Genomic DNA, 14,595 nt, shown 5'->3' with positions numbered 1-14,595 from the left:
CCCTTTGTCTAAAAGTGACCTGATATCACTCTTTCAGCCTCTCAGTGGAGTGACCCCACTTCTCATTACAATACCCATTCTCTCATTAATTGTTCAATCAGAGTTGATTGCTACCCTCTGGAACATCTACTTTTCCAAGGACATATAAGCATTGAGCCTTCGCTATGATTGTCTTTGGCATTCAAGATTGCCACTGACCTCTTTTATTACCAAAATGCTAGCATTATTAGTAAAGTGATTAAGTACCCAGAAATTATGTCTTTCAAACTTTTTAAATGTCAAAGCCTATTCTACATTACAGCCAAAATGGTATACTTACAATTTCTTAAACTCGGCATTGTCTCCACTTTTCATGTCTTTGTGCAGGTCTTCTACCATGCTTAAAATGCATTACTTCTTTGATATTTAGTCTCTCAGAATCCTTAGATCCCCTCATAGAAAGCCTTTACTGGTTTTCAGTATCCTCATCATAAAAAGAAGCATCAGATTAGATGTCTCTAAGATATTAGTCTTCTCCCTCTTGTCAAATTATCACATAATCAGTTATCTGTGAATTTGTATCCTCCAGTAAAATGGAAACCCCTTAAGAACAAGGACATTTCCATTTAGAGTTTGTATCGTCAGTACCTTCAGAGTGGTCTTACATAAAATAGATCCAAACTAAATTTTTACTGTTGACCTTAGGAATCATTTCCCTATAATTCCTTTTCTGAATTTTTTTATTTTCCACAATTTAGCCTATCTTCCTTCCACTCTTCCCGGTCTTTTTCCCCCCTAGGCTTTCTATCTAGCTTTCTGCCTCTTTGCATTGCTAAATCCTTTCTCATAAAGATGAAGGATATTAGGGAATGTAGAACAATAGTAGAAATCCTGCTCTTCTTTCTCCCAGTACAAGAAGCTTAAGGGATGGCATTGTAAAAACAAACAAACAAACCAAAAATTCCTTTTTATTTGGCTCCAGAATTTAAAACATTAAAAAATGTGTTCAGTCTGTGATCTTTGTCACACAGTATAATATGGGAATAGAAAAGGGATTACTTATTTTTGACAAAACCTAAATCTGAAGAATTAGAGAAAGTTAGAGAAAGATTAGAAACCTCTAAGTGTTTACATGGAGCTCTAGACCCTCCCTTGTCTTCCTATAATAATTACAAGGGTATATTCTAACCCTCTAACAAAATAAAAGCTTTGTGTACTTTCCTTATCCCACCTCTCCTGAGTACCTGTTCTGCTAATAAAATATGTTTTTCTCAACTTTTTTTTTTTTTAATGGCAGATTTGAAACCCTGATTTAGAGCTTTGCGTGTTTTCAGAATCTCCTTGTAAGATAGTGAGCACAGTTTGCATTTTCCACATGGAAGTACAGGGAGTTTAGAGAGGGTAAGCCAGTGAGACTTTCTGAGCTGGTCTAAGAGCTGAGGTATTACTGATCCCCCAGCCAGATGCTCCATGGGCTCATAGTCAGTTTCTCTTAAGAAGGGTGGAAGTCACTGGTTATTCTTGCAGGTACCAGGAAGAAAGAGATTTTGAAAGTAGGTTAACATAAATGTCTTTTTTGCTGTAATAAGGAGAGCGAGCATCTGTGGAATATTCCTTGTTCAAAGCTCTCTGTAAATGTTAACTACAGTACACTGAATAGGCCCCCCGGCAATTTCAGCAGGTGCAGTGATTGCCACTGTAGCTCTCAGGGACATGAAAATGCCTGAAAATTACCCAAACCTTAGAAGCCACCATTACAGTCTTGCAGGTTGTGACTTTCCTGTCATATCCACTGTTATTGCTGATCTCTCTCTCCTTTGCATTCCCACTGCCACCTGCTTCAACTGTTATAATAGCCCTCTAGCCAGTCTTACTGCTTCCATCTGTCCTTCACACAGCTGCCCAAACAATTTTTCAGGTACTGCTTTAATAATAATAATGATAAATAGCTAAATTCATATAGCACTTATTATATGCCAGGCACTAAGTTAAGTGCATTACAAGTATCTCAGTTGATCTTTATGACTACTCTGAGAGGCTATTATAATCCTCATTTTACAGATGGGGAAACTGAGGCAGGAGTTAAGTAACTTGCTCAGGATCACATAGCTCAGAAACATCTAAGGCTGTATTTTAATTCAGGTTCCAGACCCTAAGAGCAGAGGTCTAACCATCCAGCTCTCCCTTATGATTATATGAGGTATCCTGGCAATAAACAAAGGACCAGTGAGTGCTTAAAGTCAGGTGTTATTTCACTCTGATGAGGCAGAGTGCCAAGGTTGATGAGATCTTACAGGATTGTGAGTTATACCAATAATGAGCTTCCTGAAGGGAGACAGAGAGAAGGAAAGAGGGAGAGAGGGAGAGAGAGACAAAGAGAGAGAAAGAGACACAGAGAGACTGAGACAGAGAGAGGCAGAGATAGAGACAAAGAGATAGACAGAGACAGAGACAGACAGAAAGAGACAAGTGGACAGAGAAAGAGACAGAGAGAGTCAGAGACAGGGAGAGAGAGAGAGAGAGAGAGAGAGAGAGAGAGAGAGAGAGAGAGAGAGAGAGAGAGAGAGAGAGAAACAGAGTCAGAGACAGAGAGACAGGGAAACAGGGAAACAGAGAGAGAGAGAGAGAGAGAGGGAGGGAGAGAGATGGAGGGAGGGAGACAGAGAGGGACAGACAGACAGAGATAAGTTATAGTCTCTCTTACTCTCTGTATGACCATGGCCAAGTCACTTATAATAAGAGATGTCTTTATCTCCTCTAATTCTAGTGCCTTCTTTCTTTTTATTATCCCCAATTTATTCTCTATATATCTTGTTTGTACAGAGTTGTTCACCTATTTTCTCATTGGATTGTGAGTTCCTTGAAAGTGGTCATTCTCTTTGCTTTTTGAATGAGATAATATTTGTAAAGCACTTAGCACAGTACTTGGTACACAGTAGGCACTCACTATATAAATGCTTATTTTCTCTCCTTCAACCCCTCCCTTCTGTTCTCAGTTCTTTCCTGGTATAGTAAGTAAATGCTTAATAATTGTTTTTGACTGTCTGATGTAACCTCAAGAAGCCTCAGTTTCCCTATCTGAAGGATGGGGTTGGATTAGTTGATCTCCAACATTCCTTCCAGCCCTAGATCTCTGATGCTGTTACTATTTTCTCCTCCTTTCATACCCCAAAGCACCTCTCACAGATAAGAGGAAGCATACATTTGTTCTCTAGACAGGAACTGAAAGATAAACATCATATATTGACTTCACAGAGCTTATAAATTGAGCAGTGTTATATAAATGGGAATTATTCTCCTTCTGCCCAAGTTTCTGCTGGCCTTTTAGGACAGCTGTATACTGAGTTTTATGGAGATAGGGGTTAAGAATGATTGCCTTTAATGGAGCACTCTGCATGGTGAGGACTGCATTAGAGCATATCCGTGCTTGTCCTGGGTGGAGTTTCACAGACTGAATATCTAACCTCTGGAATGGCTGATTACAGCTCACTAGAACCTTTCTTCTGTGAGGGGTGTGTGTCGGTGTAGGTGTGGGCTCCCAAGCCTCCGAGGCACCATGGACAGGGCTCCGGAAGTGATGGAGCAGCTACTGCTCATTTATCATTCCTCTCTGCTGTGCTCTGAAGGCTCTGAAAATGAAATTGTAGAATCTAGAGCCATGGGCTGAATTACAAACATTCAGGCTGAGTCAGGCTTGCCATATATGGGGAATGGTTAGTGGCGAAGAAAAATTCCTGGATTCAGTCAAAAATCTGGATTCAGGTCCTAACTTTTCCTTATTATCTTTGTGGCTTTAGAGCTCAGTTTTCTCATCTGTGAAGTAAGAACAAGATGACCTCCAAACTATTTTCAACTCTAAATTCTATGATTTGTTGCTGCTCAGATGCAGCAAGCAGAAAAAGCCTATCTTTCTTTAAACTAGTGTTATTGTCTCTTGCCACAAAGGCATTAAATCTATAGAAGATGCCAAGAGAGATAGAGCATTCTGGAGCTGAGTTGTTTTTTGGTAGGTAATTACAGAAATACATATTTTTAATAGTCAAAATATATCTATTAAGCACCCATGTGCTAGACACTGTGCTAAGGTTTTAGGATATAAAATGGAAAAAAAGAAAGAAAGAAAGAAAGATTCTCTGCCTTCAAGGAGCTTAAATCTTACAATGGGGAAAAGAAAAAAGGAAACTAAAGAGTGATGAGGAATGGGGAAAAAAAAAAAAAAGAGAAGATGAAATGTCTGAGCTGAGCTTACTCTTTAAATGGAGTTTGTTTGAAGCTCACAGATCTAGCCTCCATTCAGAGGGACATAGGGTGGTGATGAGGAAGAATGCCAAGATTGATGAGATCTTACAGAATGATGAAGTTGTACCAATAATGAGCTTCCTGGGGCACAGGGGAGAGAAGAGGAGAGTCAGAGAAAGAGAGATAGAGAGAGGAAGGAAGGATTGAGGGAGAAGGAAGAAGGAGGAAGGAGAGGGAGGAGGGAGAGAGAGGAGGAGGAGAGGAGAGAGGAGGAGGAGGAGGAGGAGGAGGAGGAGGAGGAGGAGGAGGAGGTGGAGGAGGAGGAGGAGAGGAGGTGGAGGAGGAGGAGGAGGAGAGAGAAGAAGAAGAAGAAGAAGAAGAGAAGAAGAAGAAGAAGAAGAAGAAGAAGAAGAAGAAGAAGAAGAAGAAGAAGAAGAGAAGAAGAAGAAGAAGAAGAAGAAGAAGAAGAAGAAGAAGAAGAAGAAGAAGAAGCATTAGGGAAAGAGAGAGAAAGAAGGAGGGAGGAGGGAGGGAAGGAGGAAAAAGGAGAGGACAGATTCAAAGACAGAGAGACACAGAGAGAGAAAGCCAGCTGAGAAATAGACATTTTATGACTCAAGGAGACTATAGACAGGTTAAGTAGAAGATTCCCTCAAATCTTCTGACCTAAGACTAATCTAAAAATATTAAAATTAAATCATTTTAAAAGTATTATCAAGGAATTTCAGAGTTGGAAAGGGGATCTTTTAGTATTTAGTATAGCTCATACAAAAATAACTTATTTTATTAAATGCCTACTATGAGCAAAGGCTTATGCTAGATCTTGGGAAGAAGTACAAAAGTTCAGTTAAAAAAGAATAATCCAGTTACCTGCTGTTATGTACAAACTGAAGGGAAACAGGACATTATTAGATTAGCTAGTTGGTGCAGTGGATAGAATGCTCAGTATGGAGTCAGGAAGTCCCAAATTCAAATATGATCTCAGAAAAGTTTTAATTATGTGATCAAGTGAGATAAATGTGAAACACTTAGCACAGTGCCTGGCTCATAGTAAGAGCTTTATAAATGTTATCTGCTATAATTACTATATTGGAAGCTCCTTAAGAGTGTCTTTTTTCTTCTTCTATGCATCTCTGGTGTTTCACTGAGTGCCTGGCCCATAGTAGGCTGTTAATAAATGCTGATCAACTCGCTGACTGACTAAGATTACACACATAACTCCAATGCACAATAATATAGAAATGCATGTGAAGGACTATGTGAGATCTAGAAAGAATTTTTTTTTTTTTTATCAATAAGATCAAGGAAAGTTTCCTGGAAGAGGTCCCCTGCTCTTGAGATGAGCTTTGAAGGATAAGTGGGAATCCAGCCAAAGAGAGGGCAGGGAGGACATTCCAGGCATTAAGGAACAGTGGAAGCCAAGAGACTGAGGAGGGAGGGGAAGGTTTGTTGGGGGACAGAAAGTAATTACATTTATATGGAGCCTGGAATACATGGTGGGGACTTCCGGATACAAAGTTCACCCAAGGGGCAAGCAGAGTGAGAGAGGGGGGGTGATAGAACAAAAAACAAGGGTTTAGGAAGGGAAAAGCTCTGCAGGGCAATTGGCAATGTCGACCCTACTATAGATTTCCAAGTTGTTTTGTATTTTCAAATGTCTAATGGGAGCCTAGAGCCCTGGAGAAGGCAGAATGGCTGGCTCTTGGGAAGCTGCTGCAGGCCTGATGCTACTAAGGGGGCTGATTTGATTGCTTTAACGATGAATAAAAGAACTCGTTTGTACACTGGACATTTGGGAGAACGTAAAGCAAAGCAAAGCAATCTGGCGGCAAGCTGCTTTAGAGCTAATCCTAGGAAATGAACCAAGTATAATAAAGAAGGGGAAATCCGGGAGGCTGAGCAGAGGGAATTAGGACAGTGTTATTGGAATGGAAATACCCAAGGAGGAACTCATGGAAAACAGGCCACTCTGGGAGAAGTCCATCTCAGGAGCCCTTCCCCAGGGCAAAATCTTGCATTCTGATGGGGCTCTGTCCGGGACCAGCATTTGTAAACATCAACATGAAATAGCATAGACAGCTGCCTAAATAGAGCTCCTGCTGGGAACTCTTATGGGGTGTGTGTGTGTGTGTGTGTGTGTGTGTGTGTGTGTGTGTGCAGGCAAATAAAAGGAACAGAGAAGCCAGTAAAAGGGAATGGGGAAGAAAAGTGCAATATGACATTTCCCAATCTTGTAAAACCTTCCAGGGAAGGTTTTTGATAAAAGCCTAAAGGATAAGGAGGATATGAATCTGATTTTAAAGGCAGGTAAAACTAGTGTTAACACTCAGGGACTCCCAGATTTTCTCTTGGAAAATACTGACCTCCAGTGGTAAGATTAATAAATGTTTTTGCTGGGTCAAGGAGGATCTTGTTTTTAAGAAAGCTTTGAGCCATACTTCAGACGATGATGTGAATTGTATTTCTGGCGGGTAGTATTCAGTTCCGAGCACTAGATTTGAGGAAGGACATGGATAAAGCTGCAGAGCATTCAAATGAGAGCTACTAGGGCCTGATCTTCATGCTGTGAGACAATCAATTGAAGGGATTGAGTGTGTTTAGCCTGGAGAAGAGAGACTCAGGGGGAGCATAATAGCAGTTGCAAATGGCTATTTTTTAGAAGAGAGGTTAGATTTATTCTATTTGTCCCCAAGAGGTAGAACTAGGAGCAGTGGGTAGAAGTTACAAAGAGACAGACTTATAGTTTATGTAATATAATAATACTGTTCAATTGAATTTGACTCCTTGTGGGGTTTTCTTGTAAAAGATACTGGAGTGTTGTTATTTCCTTTTTCAGCTCATTTTACAGATGAGGAAACTGAGGCAGCCAGGTCAAATGACTTTCTTGGGGTCACACAACTATTAAGTATCTGAGGCTAGATTTGAACTCAGGATATGAATTGTTCCTGATTTCAGTCCTGACACTCTATCCACTGTATCACCTAGCTGCCTAACAATTAAAAACTCTTAGAGAAGAATGGGTTGCCTTGGGGCTTAGTAGGTTCCCTGTCATTGTAGGTCTACAGCAAAAGCTGGACAAGCACCTAACAAGGATGCTGCAATGGAATTCTTGTTCTGGAACAAGTTGGACCAAGTGGACACCAAAAACCTTCCAAATCTGAAATCCCATGGTGCTTCTACTGACCTAATAGACAATCCACCCCTGCCCTCTCTTTCTGGGCGATGCTTGAATTCATCTTTCTGTAAATCTCCATACAAGACCCACGCAGTAATGTAGTTCTTTGAATGTCTCACGGACACCACTGATGTCTTGTCCATGTCTGATTCCTCACCACAAGGGCACTTTTTTGATAATATATGTCTTCGATGTCTTTTGTATGATTTCTCAAGCATGAGTTAACACTGGAAACAAAACTAAAACCATTTTCCATGACTCTGTTTTTCTGCTCTTCCCTTTATCATCCAAACTCCTTATCATCATTTCTGCTTTTTTTTTTTTTATTTCATCTAGTTTCTGACAACGAGGGGGCCTTTCCTGTCAAGGTTCACTCGTCTACATATGTTCTTGATCCCCTCCCCTCCTGTCTTCTTGTCTTCTTCAACAGATTGCCTCTTCAGTTACATCCTCTCTCTTTAATCTTTAACATCTACATCTTGATTTATTTCTTTCCTCACATCTTCAAATATTCCCAGGACTCCCCCATTTTACTATGTACTCCCAAATTCCTCCCAATTTCTAGGTTTGTAACACTGGCATCATCCTACTTATTTACTAGCCCTCAGTTCACATATCCGATAAATTCTCAAATCTTATTATTTCTACCTCTATAATATCTCTGAAATCTATTCCATTCTCTCTATTCTAAAGATATCACCTTAGTTAAAGCCCTCATCATCTCTCATCAATACAATTACAATGACTTAATTGATCTCTTTGCTTCAAATCTCTCTCTTCCAATCAATCCTCTACTCAGGTACTAAAGTAATATTCCCTAAGGTTAGATCAGATCCTACTCAATAAACTTCTTATTGCCTGTGGAATAAACTATAAATTCTTCTGTTTGGCTTTTATCCCCCTTCAAAACTTGGTCCCAGTCTAAGCTTCCAGTTTCCCCTTCTTGTTCTCAATGGTTTAGCCAAATTCTTTTCCTCATGGAGAGCACTTCAACCTGTATCTCTGTGCTTCTGCACAAGCTGTTCCCCATTCCTAGGATACTCTCCCTTCTCCCCTCTGCCTCAAAGAATCCTTAACTTCCTAAAAGACACAGTTTAATCACCACTATCTACATGAAGTTGTTCTTCATGTAGTCTTATCAACTGCTAGTAGTTTCCCTCCCTATGTAGTCAAGCCTATATTGTCAAGAAACTCTTAATACAAATTTATCCCTAGATCCTTACTATCACACTTATTATCTATATGATCCTGGATAAATCACTTAACTTCTTTCAGCCTCAGTTTCCTTATTTGTAAAGTGGGGATAATAATAGCATATATCACACAGGATTTTTACAAATAATGAGGCAGCTTCTATAAAATGCTTTGCAAACCTTAAAATGCTACATAAAAACAGCAACAAAACATAATTTAGTGGGTCTGCATGAGATTCTCCTAACTCTAATTTTAAGATACTTTAATTTTATATAGTAGTTTTGAACACTTTCACATTTAGACACTGGAGATACAAAAATCTGAGGAGGGTTCTCATTTCCTTTTGAAAAGGGTGCAAATAAGCCCTTATAACACTGATAAGGAACTCTAGTGACACTTTTGTAATGTCGATGGGGATAGCACTAGTTTCTGGATCTATGATTTTACTGATATGAGTAACTCTTAAATTAGAAAACTCATTTTATTGAACCCCCTTATCTGAAATTTCAGGTATTAAGCAATTATCTAGAGCCCTGAGAGGTTAAAAGATTTGACCTGTGTATATAAGGACATAACCAGTGTATGTAAGAAATGGAATTTGAACTGAGGTCTTCCTGGCTTTGATACTGGTTCAATACTTACCATGCCAAGGTGCCAATAATTCACTTTATAGGTCTGGAATTTTATCTGTGGATTTATTTATGGATCAAGAAGGAGTAGAGGGATTGTGAGCACAAACTCGTCACTACTGCTAGAAAGACAAAGCAGAATTTCCACAATAGGGATGATGGTTCAATAACATGACTTTCAAAGAGAAAGGAGAAAACTCCCAGCCAATATGGCTGTCCAAATAGCTTCCCTGTGCCCATGTACCTACTCCAATAAAAGTCTGAAACATTTATCTGAATGAATAGTGATCAGTAATTATGATGAAAAACTACAATAAGCAATTTTTTTCATCTAAGAAGTAAACAGTTATTTAGTCAAAAGACTATGGGCAATATGTATTGTAAGAAGATTACTAGTAAAACCAGTAGTTATCCCTTCCACACTGTAATTTCCCCAATGTGAGGATTAGCATAAGAAATTAAATGGTATTTTTGGGGAGTTTTGCAGAAGCCACATAGGATATATGAAGACTATATATATATATATATACATATATATATGTATATATATATATATATATATATATATATATGAAAGAAAAACTTTACAAACTCATAAAAGCATAAAATATATGCATTGTATAATATCAACTCAAATTTTACAATAAGCTACTGTAAATAACCCCATAAAAGAAAAAGAAAAAAATCAGATTTCTCTGATACAAAAAGAGGGCCAACAATTTTACATGGATTTTCCAGTTGAAAGTAGGCATGCTATGCTTTTGACTCCCATAATGTGGAAGAGATAGTTGTATTAACTAGCATAGGCAAACAATTTCAATTTCCTAGCACAAGTAGCAACTGACCAGTCTCTGTATTAGGAGACAGTAAAAGTTGAGAATCCCCAAGAAATCTCCAAGGGGCTCAAAAAGTTCCAGAATAGGCTTCCTTGGATCTCCTAAACAGTGGCAGCCACCAAAGTGCCATATCCGTCCTGAGACTGAGATAGCTAAAGCACCAGGAACCTCAGGTCACTTAGCATTATTTCCTGAGATGCCATAAAATGTATTTTGAAAATAAAAGCTATGAACCACAAAGATCCAGAAGAACTTAATCCTTGGAGGTGATGGTTGACACAGAAACCCAGGAGACCAAGGCTGAAACTAAATAAGACCGACCCCCACCCACAGGCAGAGCAGGAAGCAGATCTTGACCTGTTTCAAATTCTCAATTTAGGAATTAAAACTGGAGAGATGAGAAAATCAAATAATTCTACTATCAGTATAAAAATATTGTAGCTAGAGATCCCCCCAAAAAAGAAAGAGTAATTCTAGAACAACTGTAAGAAATGACTCTAAGGTGGGGGAATAATTTTCCTCAAGGACTATATCAAGATCTAAATGAAATGAAGCAAGCAATTCAAAAAGTAAAACAAAAGCTCTAAGGAAAAGAAATAGAAAGATAAACAAATCAATTAGAAAAGGAATGGGGAAAATCTTATGCTATTAAAGAGGATCCTAAAAAAATAGAACAGACCAAATAAAATCAATTACTCTGAATGAAAGAAAGAATAGAAAATTTTTTTAAAAGATTAGGAAAAAAGAGAAGTAAGGTGTCTTATATAAAAAATAACTGATTAGGAAATATGTCATGGAGAGATAATTTAAGAATCACTGGATTCTATGAAATCCAAAATTTAAAAACCTGTATATTAAATTTCAAGAAGTTACAAGTAAAAAATTTTCCAGATCTATTTGAACAAAAGAGCATTAATTGATCACCTTATGAAGAGAACTCCAAAAGCATTATCATAGCCAAAATCCAGCTGTCTCATGTCAAAGGAAAAAAAATGCAGGTATCCATAAATAAGCAGTTGAAATGTGAAAGGATCCCAGTAAGGATCACAAAAAACCTAGCAACTTCTGCTTTAAATAAGAATCGAACTTGGGATACAATATTTCACAAAATAGTTATATTCTTTATAACTAAAAATAACTTATCCTGTAAAACTAAATATAATCGTTCAAGGAAAAAATTAATAAAAATCCAGGATTTTTATCCATTTCTGACCAAAAAAAGACCAGAGCTGAGTAGAAACTTTGAAATTCAAACATGAATCAAAAAAAAAAAAAAAAAAAGACCGCACCTAGAAATAAATGTCTAAAGAGATGATTTCAGAAAATCCTGGGTAGTATGAATTGATACAGAAAGAAGTGGGCAAAACCAAGATAAAAATTTATCTATAAGTACAATAATACTGTAAAAAACACACACACACACAACTGCTGCTGAACAAAGGTGGAGAAAATAATTTGACTGTTTTGACAGAATCTACTACAGATTTATGTTACATAATCTCAATTGGGCTCTTACAGATGCCAGGCAATCCTCCTATGACTCCCTTATCAACTCACTATCTCACTCTTCATAAAAACTTTTGAAAATATTTTTATCCCTTCAAACCTCTCATGGCTCTCTGTCTCTCTACTTTCTCAACTGAAAACCTTGTCTCTGTTTTTCAGAAAAAAAATAAGTCTTGCCATGAGCTCCTTTTTTTCTTCTTTCTCTATCTCCTATAATACATAGGTTTTCTTCTACTTTTTCTTCCTTTACCTCAGTTTCACATGATTAAGTGACTTTATTCTTTACCAAGGCTAACTCCTCTACTTGTTCAAGTGATTTCATTCCTATCTTTTTCCTCTAACAGACTTCCTCCTTTTTTCATCCCCACTCTTAAGCTTTTTCTTTTTTAAAAATTACTTTTTAACATTTTTTAAAAATTAAGTTCTAAATTCTCTTCCCTCTCCCATACCCACAGAAGGAAAGAAATGTGATATCAATTATATATGTGTCTCCCTCTCTATTGATTCTGCCTATTGCCTACAAACACCCATGTCCTTTTGATTCTTTCATTGTTGCTATTGCCTTATTTTTTTTCTGCCCTTTTAAATTCTTCAAAAAGGCCATATACAATAGATGTCCCTACTTTCTTTCCTCTAACCCTCTTCTTAACTCCTTACAATCTGATTGCTGACATTATCTTTCCATTGAAACTGTCCTCTCTAAGTTATTAATGATCTTATCATCATTGCCAAATCCAGGGTCCTTTTCTTAATCCTTATCCCTTTTGAGCTCTCTTTGGCCTTGTAGCTTGGTATTCTTTTTGCTCTAGGTTTTTAGGGCACCACTCTTTAATAGTTTTCCTCCTATCTATTCAACCACTCCTTTGTCTCCTTTGCTGGATTCTCTTCTGGATCAGGTCTTTAAGTACAGAGGTCTGTAAAGGTTCTATTCTGGGTCCTCTTCTCTTTTCCTTCCATACTACTTCATTTGGTGATCTCATCAACTCCCATAGGTTTGATTACTGTCTCTATGCTAATAATTCTCAAGTCTAATTTTCCTATTCCAATTTCTCTGCTGACTTCCACTCTCACATTTCCAGCTGCCTTTCACATACCTTGATGTGGGCATCAGTAGACTTAATATGTCCAAATATTTCCCTCCCTAAACCTTTCTTATCTCCTTATCCCTCACTTTCTCCATTGCTGTAGAAGGAAACACTGTCCTTCTAGTCCCTCAGTTTTGAAATCTAGGAGTCATCTTGGATTCATCACTATCTTTCCCTACTTCCACTTCCCATATCCAAGCTATTGCCAAGCCTGTTGATTGCACCTTGACAACATCAATCTATCTGTCCCCCTCTCTCCTCTGACACTGCTACCATATTAGTGAAGGCATTCATATCACTCCACACCTGGATTATTGTAATTGCAATCACCTTCCCCATTCAGCCTCTAAAGTGAGTTTCCTAAAACACAAATGTGATCATCTTTCATTCTCTTTTTGTCTGTCTTTCTCTCTGTGTCTATCTATCCCTGTGTGTCTCTTTCTTTCTGTCTCTTCTCCAGCTGCCTGTGGATGTCTGTCTGTCTCTGTCTGTCTCTGTCTCTCTGTTTCTATCTCTCTGTGTTTATCTCTTTCTTTGTCTCTCTTTTCTCTGTGTCTGTGTCTGTTTTTGTCTGTCTCTTTATTTCTCTATGATTCTCTTTTGGTCTCTCTGACTCTATCTCCCCTTTGTTAATTATTTCCTATTTATCTTGTAAATACTTCATTTTGTATATATTCATTTGCATATTGTCTCCCATTGGATTGTAAATTCTTTGAAGTTAGAAAATATCTTTTCTCTCTTTTTGTATCCCCAGTGTTGAGCATAGCGCTTAGCACCTAAGAGGCATTTGAGAAATTTTATTGAATTGAATTGAACTTCAAACAAATTAGAAATTCTGATCTGAAATGACCAATGATGTCTCCAGAAGATTTACTCCATGATAGAGGTAATGAATGCAAGGTGCAGAAAGAGATACATGGTCACTGTGTGGATAAGTTTTATTTGACTATGCTTAATATGTAATGTTTTGGTTCCCCCCCCACTCCCCTCTTTTGATTTTCATTTTTTATTGGGGATGGTTAGCAATGGTAATATAAAAAAGAAGGTAATTAAAACATTTTTATGCAAAAAAGAATAAAAATTAGAAAAAATACAGAAGCATTAAAAATATATATTTAAAAAGCAAGTAGTATCAAATGGATATTCATGATTAATCATTTTAGGATTTTTTGGATGTGAAAATGCTTTATTGATGTTTAAGTTCAAAATGTCTTTTTAAAGATTAGATCAAAGAGAAAGAGCATGGTTATAGACTTCTATAAAGGATTTATTTCATCTCTTTTCTTGTAGAGATATGCAAGAAATGCAGCAAAGGGGAATAAGCTCTGTCATTGGATTCAGATGATCTTGTTTCAATTTCACCTCTGTCACATGCTTCCTTTTTGTCTCTGGAGAAGTTTTTTTAATATATCTATTTTAATATATAAAATTAATATTTTATACATATTTTAATATAATTAATTTTTAAATATTTTAATATAATTTTAATATATATTTAATATAGCAATATTTTAATATATCAGTTTCCTCATCTGTAAAATGAGAAGGATTTCTGAGATTACTTCTAAGGTTCTTTTGTGGTTGCTGCTATTCAGTCCTGTCCTACTCTTTGTGATCCTGTTTGGGATTTTCTTGGCAAAGATACCAGAGTGGTTTACCATTTCCTTCTGCAGCTCACTTTACAGATGAGGAAACTGAGGCAAGGAGACTTAAGTGATTTGCACAGAGTCACACAGTAAGTGTATGTGCCTGGATTTGAATTCAGGAAGATGAGTGTTTTGCATTACAGGCTAGTCACTCTGTATACTATGGCACCATCAATTGGTCTATTTAGAAGTCTATACAGCTCTAAATCAACTATGATAGAAAGGTATTTCTCCTCGACCCCTACTCTTGCTATATCTCTTTCACTGATATAATTGTCTTCCTCTTTGTATTTTACCTCTTTTCCA

Source organism: Sminthopsis crassicaudata, chromosome 3, assembly GCF_048593235.1.
Source record: "Sminthopsis crassicaudata isolate SCR6 chromosome 3, ASM4859323v1, whole genome shotgun sequence".
In the NCBI taxonomy this organism is placed as follows: domain Eukaryota; kingdom Metazoa; phylum Chordata; class Mammalia; order Dasyuromorphia; family Dasyuridae; genus Sminthopsis; species Sminthopsis crassicaudata.
The sequence above is the reverse complement of the archived record's forward strand: the minus strand, read 5'-3'. Positions refer to the sequence as shown.